Source organism: Artemia franciscana, unplaced genomic scaffold (assembly GCF_032884065.1).
Source record: "Artemia franciscana unplaced genomic scaffold, ASM3288406v1 Scaffold_1071, whole genome shotgun sequence".
In the NCBI taxonomy this organism is placed as follows: domain Eukaryota; kingdom Metazoa; phylum Arthropoda; class Branchiopoda; order Anostraca; family Artemiidae; genus Artemia; species Artemia franciscana.
Genome location: NW_027062734.1, coordinates 190,184 through 197,321, shown reverse-complemented (window position 1 = coordinate 197,321; position 7,138 = coordinate 190,184).

Genomic DNA, 7,138 nt, shown 5'->3' with positions numbered 1-7,138 from the left:
AAAAACTACAAAAAAAACTAAAAACTAATAAAAAAAATAAAAAAGCTAAAAAACTAAAAAAACTAAAAAAAGGCAAAAACTACAAAAAAAACTAAAAACTAATAAAAAAGCTAAGAAACTAAAAAAACTAAAAAAGGCAAAAACTACAAAAAAAACTAAAAACTAATAAAAAAGCTAAGAAACTAAAAAAACTAAAAAAGGCAAAAACTACAAAAAAAACTAAAAACTAATAAAAAAAATAAAAAAGCTAAAAAACTAAAAAAACTAAAAAAACTAAAAAAAGGTAAAAAATTAAAAAAACTAAAAACTAAAAAAAACTAAAAAAAAGGAAAAAACTGAAAAATAAGCTAAAATAAAGGTAAAAACCAATAAAAAACTAAAAAAAAAACTGAAAAAACTAAAAAAAGGCAAAAACTACAAAAAAAAACTAAAAACTAATAAAAAAAGTAAAAAAGCTAAAAAACTAAAAAAACTAAAAAAACTAAAAAAAGGTAAAAAACTAAAAAAAAATAAAAAATTAAAAAAAACTAAAAAAAAGGAAAAAACTGAAAAATAAGCTAAAATAAAGGTAAAAACCAATAAAAAACTAAAAAGAAAAAAAGGAAAAAACTAAAAAAAATTTTCATCTAAAAAACTAAAAAAAACTAAAAAAGGTAAAAACTAAAAGAACTAAAAAAGAAAAAAATAAATGACGAAACTCAAAGAGAAAGCGACCAGGACAAAAGGAATGTTCGATTAGCAATCAACAAAGCACCGGGACACAGGGAGTATAAATGACGACCAGGACATAAGTAAAAAAAAAAACTATCTATATATATAAAAATAAGTTGTCTGTGGATCTGTGGATCGTGGATCAGGTGACGTCACCTGAAAAAACTGGATCAGGTGACGTCAAAACTGAAAAAACTAAAAAAAGGCAAAAACTACAAAAAAAAACTAAAAACTAATAAAAAAAATAAAAAAGCTAAAAAACTAAAAAAACTAAAAAAAGGCAAAAACTACAAAAAAAAATAAAAACTAATAAAAAAGCTAAAAAACTAAAAAAACTAAAAAAAGGCAAAAACTACAAAAAAAACTAAAAACATAAAAAAAATAAAAAAGCTAAAAAACTAAAAAAACTAAAAAAGGTAAAAAACTAAAAAAACTAAAAACTAAAAAAAAAATAAAAAAAAGGAAAAAACTGAAAAATAAGCTAAAATAAAGGTAAAAACCAATAAAAAACTAAAAAAAAAAACTGAAAAAACTAAAAAAAGGCAAAAACTACAAAAAAACTAAAAACTAATAAAAAAAGTAAAAAAGCTCAAAAACTAAAAAAACTAAAAAAACTAAAAAAAGGTAAAAAACTAAAAAAAAATAAAAAATAAAAAAAAACTAAAAAAAAGGAAAAAACTGAAAAATAAGCTAACATAAAGGTAAAAACCAATAAAAAACTAAAAAGAAAAAAAGGAAAAAACTAAAAAAAATTTTCATCTAAAAAACTAAAAAAGGTAAAAACTAAAAGAACTAAAAAAGAAAAAAATAAATGACGACACTCAAAGAGAAAGCGACCAGGACAAAAGGAATGTTCGATTAGCAATCAACAAAGCACCGGGAAACAGGGAGTATAAATGACGACCAGGACATAAGTAAAAAAAAAAATTAACAAAACTAAAAAGAAGGTAAAAACTACAAAAAAACTAAAAAGAAAAAAAAACTAAAAACTAATAAAAAAAACTAAAAAATCTAAATAAACTAAAAAAGAAAAAAAAAGGAAAAAAATAAAGGAGAAAAACAAAACTAAAAAACGAATGTATATACAGACCGGTACACCGGGATACAAATGACGACCGGGACACAGGGAATATAAATGGCGACCGGGACACAGGGACACAACTACAACGGGGACACCGGGAGAAACTGGGGGATATAAATGACGACCGGGACAAAAAAACTAAAAAGAAAAAAAAACTAAAAACTAATAAAAAAACTAAAAAATCTAAAAATCTAAATAAGCTAAAAAAGAAAAAAAAAGGAAAAAAATAAAGGAGAAAAACAAAACTAAAAAACGAATGTATATACAGACCGGGACACCGGGATACAAATGACGACCGGGACACAGGGACACAACTATAACAGGGACACCGGGGGAAACAGGGGGATGTAAATGACGACCGGGACACCGGGACAGGGAATGGTCGATTAGCAATCACCATCAACAAAGCTCAAGGGCAATCATTAGAATCATGAGGTATAGATCTGAATACAGATTGTTTTCCCATGGACCATTATATGTTGCATGTTCAAGAGTCGGTAAACCTGACAATCTATTTATATGCAAAGACAATGGGACAGCAAAGAATGTTGTATATTCGCAAGTTTTACGTAGTTAAAACCATATATATATATATATATATATATATATATATATATATATATATATATATATATATATATATATATATATATATATATATATATATATATATATATATATATATATATATATATATATATATATATATATATATTCACAGGTGGGACATAGGGACACAACTACAATGGCGCGTAACTATTATGGCGCGTAACGACTTACGCGCGCGGGGGGGCTTGGGGGGGGCGCGAAGCGCCCCCACCAACTAGGTGTTGGGGTGGCGCGAAGCGCCACCCCAACAGCTAGTATATATATATATATATATATATATATATATATATATATATATATATATATATATATATATATATATATATAATAGCTGTTGGGGTGGCGCTTCGCGCCACCCCAACACCTAGTTGGTGGGGCGCTTCGCGCCCCCCAAACCCAACCCCCCCCGCCCCGCGCGCGTAAGTCGTTACGCGCCATATTAGTTCCGTGCCATTGTAGTTGTCTCCCTGTGTCCCACCTGTGAATAGATATATATATATATTTATATTTATATATATATATATATATATATATATATATATATATATATATATATATATATATATATATATGTATATATATATATATATATATATATATATATATATATATATATATATATATATATATATATATATATATATATATATATATATATATATATATATATATATATATATATATATATATCTACTAGCTGTTGGGGCGCTTCCAACACCTAGTTGGTGGGGGCGCTTCGCGCCCCCCCCCCCCCAAGCCCCCCCGCGCGCGTAAGTCGTTACGCGCCATATTAGTTACGCGCCATTGTAGTTGTGTCCCTATGTCCCACCTGTGAATATAGATATATATATATATATATATTTTTAACTACGTAAAACTTGCGAATATACAACATTCTTTGCTGTCCCATTGTCTGTGCATATAAATAGATTGTTTACCGACTCTTGAAAATGCAACATATAATGGTCCATGGGAAAACAATCCGTATTCAGATCTATACCTCATGATTCTAATGATTGCCCTTGAGCTTTGTTGATGGTGATTGCTAATCTACCATTCCCTGTGTCGCCATCGTCATTTATATATCCCCTTGTGCCCCCCGGCATCCCCTTTGTAGTTTTGTCCCTGTGTCCCGGTCGTCATTTGTGTCCCGGTGTCCCAGTCTGTGATTTCTCTTTGAGTGTCCCGGGCGTCATTTATATTCCATGTGTCCCGGTGTCTCGGTCGTCATTTATATCCCCCTGTGCCCCCCGGCGTCCCCGTTGTAGTTGTGTCCCTGTGTCCCGGTCGTCATTTATATTCCCTGTGTCCCGGTCGTCATTTGTATCCCGGTGTCCCGGTCTGTATATACATTCGTTTTTTAGTTTTGTTTTTCTCCTTTATTTTTTTCCTTTTTTATTTTTTTTCTTTTTTAGTTTATTTAGATTTTTAGATTTTTTAGTTTTTTTATTAGTTTTTTTTTTTTTTTCTTTTTAGTTTTTTTGTAGTTTTTACCTTTTTTTTAGTTTTTTTAGTTTTTTTTACTTATATCCTGGTCGTCATTTATACTCCCTGTGTCCCGGTCGTCATTTGTGTCCCGGTGCTTTGTTGATTGCTAATCGAACATTCCTTTTGTCCCGGTCGCTTTCTCTTTGAGTGTCGTCATTCATATTCCCTATGTGCCGGTGTCCCGGTCGTCATTTGTGTCCCGATGTCCCGGTCTGTAATTTCGTCAGTTGAAAACTTATGATGAAATAAATTTTTAATTTTTTCCCTTTTTTTGTTTTTAGTTTTTTTTTTTTATTGGTTTTTACCTTTTTTTAGGTTTTTTAGTTGTTTTTTTTCTTTTTTCTTTTTAGTTTTTTTGAAGTTTTTATCTTTTTAGTTTTTTTATTTTTATTTAGTTTTCTTTTTCTCCTTTATTTTTCAGTTTTTTCCTTTTTTTAGTTTTTTTTTCTTTTTTAGTTCTTTTAGTTTTTACCTTTTTTAGTTTTTTTTAGTTTTTTTAGTTTTTTAGCTTTTTTTATTTTTTTTTTATTAGTTTTTAGTTTATTTTATAGTTTTTTCCTTTTTTTAGTTTTTTTTTAGTTTTTTATCTTTTTTTAGTTTTTTTTTAGTTTTTAAGCTTTTTTAGATTTTTTTATTTTGTTTTCTTTTTTTTTGTAGTTTTTACCTTCTTTAGATTTTTGCTTCTTTTATTTTTTTAGCTTTTTTAGTTTTTTTTCGTTTTTTCTTTTTAGTTTTTTTGTAGTTTTTATCTTTTTTATTTTTTTGTATTTTTATTCATATTTTTTTAGTTTTCTTATTCTCTTTTATTTTTCAGTCTTTTCCTTTTTTTAGTTTTTTTCTTTTTTAGTTTTTAGTTTTTTTTTAGTTTTTTACCTTTTTTTAGTTTTTTTAGTTTTTTAGATTTTTTAGTTTTTTTATTAGTTTTTAGTTTTTTTTGTAGTTTTTGCCTTTTTTTAGTTTTTTCAGTTTTTTTTAGTTTTTAGTTTTTTACCTTTTTTAGTTTTTTAGCTTTTTTAGTTTTTTTTTTCTTTTTAGTTTTTTTTGTAGTTTTTACCTTTTTTAGTTTTTTTTCTTATTTTGTATTAGTGTGAAATAATTCAGACGTCATATGCGGACAAACATGACGTCACCTGATCCATCCACAGATCCACACACAGACAACTTATTTTTATATATATAGAAGATAGATAGGTAGAAGATATATATAAAAATAAGTTGTCTGTGGATCTGTGGATCGTGGATCAGGTGACGTCACCTGAAAAAACTGGATCAGGTGACTTCAAAACTGAAAAAACTAAAAAAAGGCAAAAACTACAAAAAAACTAAAAACTAATAAAAAAAATAAAAAGCTAAAAAACTAAAAAAACTAAAAAAGGCAAAAACTACAAAAAAAACTAAAAACTAATAAAAAAGCTAAAAAACTAAAAGAACTAAAAAAAAGGCAAAAACTACAAAAAAAAATAAAAACTAATAAAAAAAATAAAAAAGCTAAAAAAGCTAAAAAACTAAAAAAAACTAAAAAAGGTAAAAACTAAAAGAACTAAAAAAGAAAAAAATAAATGACGACACTCAAAGAGAAAGCGACCAGGACAAAAGGAATGTTCGATTAGCAATCAACAAAGCACCGGGACACAGGGAGTATAAATGACGACCAGGACATAAGTAAAAAAAAACTAACAAAACTAAAAAGAAGGTAAAAACTAATAAAAAAACTAAAAAATCTAAAAATCTAAATAAACTAAAAAAGAAAAAAAAAAGGAGAAAAACAAAACTAAAAAACGAATGTATATACAGACCGGGACACCGGGATACAAATGACGACCGGGACACAGGGAATATAAATGACGACCGGGACACAGGGACACAACTACAACGGGGACACCGGGGGAAACAGGGGGATATAAATGACGACCGGGACAGGGAATGGTCGATTAGCAATCACCATCAACAAAGCTCAAGGGCAATCATTAGAATCATGAGGTATAGATCTGAATACAGATTGTTTTCCCATGGACCATTATATGTTGCATGTTCAAGAGTCGGTAAACCTGACAATCTATTTATATGCAAAGACAATGGGACAGCAAAGACTGTTGTATATTCGCAAGTTTTACGTAGTTAAAACCATATATATATATATATATATATATATATATATATATATATATATATATATATATATATATATATATATATATATCTATATATATAAAAATAAGTTGTCTGTGTGTGGATCTGTGGATGGATCAGGTAACGTCATGTTTGTTCGCATATGACGTCTGAATTATTTCACACTAATACAAAAGAAGAAAAAAACTAAAAAAGGTAAAAACTACAAAAAAAACTAAAAAGAAAAAAAAACTAAAAAAGCTAAAAAACTAAAAAAAAACTAAAAAAAGGTAAAAATCTAATAACTAAAAAAAACTGAAAAAAATAAAAAAAGGCAAAAACTACAAAAAAAATAAAAACTAATAAAAAAACTAAAAAAGCTAAAAAACTAAAAAAACTAAAAAAAACTAAAAAAGGTAAAAAACTAAAAAAAAAACTAAAAACTAAAAAAGAAAAAAACTAAAAAAAAAGGAAAAAACTGAAAAATAAAAGAGAAAAAGAAAACTAAAAAAATATGAATAAATATATATAAAAATAAGTTGTTTGTGGGTTATGTCTGTCTGTCTGTCTGTCGAGTGACGTCGTGTTTGTCCGCATATGACGTCTGAATTATTTCACACTAATACAAAAGAAGAAAAAAAACTAAAAAAGGTAAAAACTACAAAAAAAAACTAAAAAGAAAAAAAACTAAAAAAGCTAAAAAACTAAAAAAAAACTAAAAAAAGGTAAAAAACTAAAAACTAAAAAAAAAACTGAAAAAACTAAAAAAAGGCAAAAACTAAAAAAAAAACTAAAAACTAATAAAAAAACTAAAAAAGCTAAAAAACTAAAAAAACTAAAAAAACTAAAAAAAGGTAAAAAACAAAAAAAACTAAAAACTAAAAAAGAAAAAACTAAAAAAAAGGAAAAAACTGAAAAATAAGAGAAAAAGAAAACAAAAAAAATATTAATAAATATAAAAAATATAAATATAATATAAATTAGCAATCAACAAAGCACCGAGACACAAATGACGACCGGGACACAGGGAGTATAAATGACGACCAGGACATATGTAAAAAAAACTAAAAAAACTAAAAAAATGGTAAAAACTACAAAAAAACTAAAAACTAATAAAAAAACTAAAAAATCTAAAAATCT